We start from the raw sequence: 843 nt of genomic DNA on the forward strand, positions 1-843 counted from the left end.
AAAAAAAAAAAAAAAGACAAGGCTGATAAACAACACGAAGACATTTGCATAGCCAGACACACGCGAATGATCACTGTGTCACTGGGTCATCTAACATTCAGTTTGCACTAACACTGCTTTGCACTAAACAAAAATAGCAGTTGGTGATGGCAAATTTAAAAGAACTAGCTATTGGCAACGGGAACACAAGGGACCCTTTAAAAACCGTTTGATCCAAATGGAGAAGGGGAGGAAGAGACATTTCTAACAGTTTAAAAAATCCCAGACAAAACATCGCCAAGAAACGGGAGGGCGTTATTTACCCCCATCCAGGCGCAAGGTAGCTGGGTAATTAGTTTTCTTTAAACAACAGCTTGCTTTGCTGACATCCCATTTTTCAGAAGCAGCTGTTAGCCAAATCTAGCCCTGTTTATTCGCTCCCTAGAAGGCCGTTTTAAGAAGAGCTTCTTCTGGTAAGAATGTTGCAACGCATAATTGGGAACATCACGAGGAGGAGGAGATGACAACTGTGTTCAAATAAACATCTGCTTAAGTCCGGTTTTCTGTCTGTGAATAATCCTTTTTATTCCATGCCATTAGGCACACTAAATTTTGAGTCTTCTCTGATTTGGGTCATGCTGGATTCCAAATGTAACGGGAGAAATTTCTCCAGGCTGAGTTCTTTGTTCGGGCGGCAGTGGACCATGTGTAATAATACAGGGCTGGCGAGAGGGTAAGAGCACTGACTGCTCTTCTGAAGGTCCTGAGTTCGGATCCCAGCAACCACATGGTGGCTCACAACCACCTGTAATGAGATTGGATGCCCTCTTCTGGTGCGTCTGAAGACAGCTACAGTGAATTACA

General features: G+C 43.5%; 1 long non-coding RNA gene across 1 annotated transcript in view; it reads left to right on the top strand.

Moving 5' to 3' along the window:
- The window catches only part of LOC116074883, a 3743-nt gene extending 3204 nt beyond the window's left edge, over positions 1-539 (top strand). Inside the window, exon 3 of the long non-coding RNA XR_004112326.1 lies at positions 425-539. This is a non-coding gene — a long non-coding RNA (uncharacterized LOC116074883). The remainder of the gene's footprint in view (positions 1-424) is intronic.
- The last annotated feature ends 304 nt before the right edge of the window (positions 540-843 follow it).

This window comes from Mastomys coucha, unplaced genomic scaffold, assembly GCF_008632895.1.
Source record: "Mastomys coucha isolate ucsf_1 unplaced genomic scaffold, UCSF_Mcou_1 pScaffold3, whole genome shotgun sequence".
Classification (NCBI taxonomy): Eukaryota; Metazoa; Chordata; class Mammalia; order Rodentia; family Muridae; genus Mastomys; species Mastomys coucha.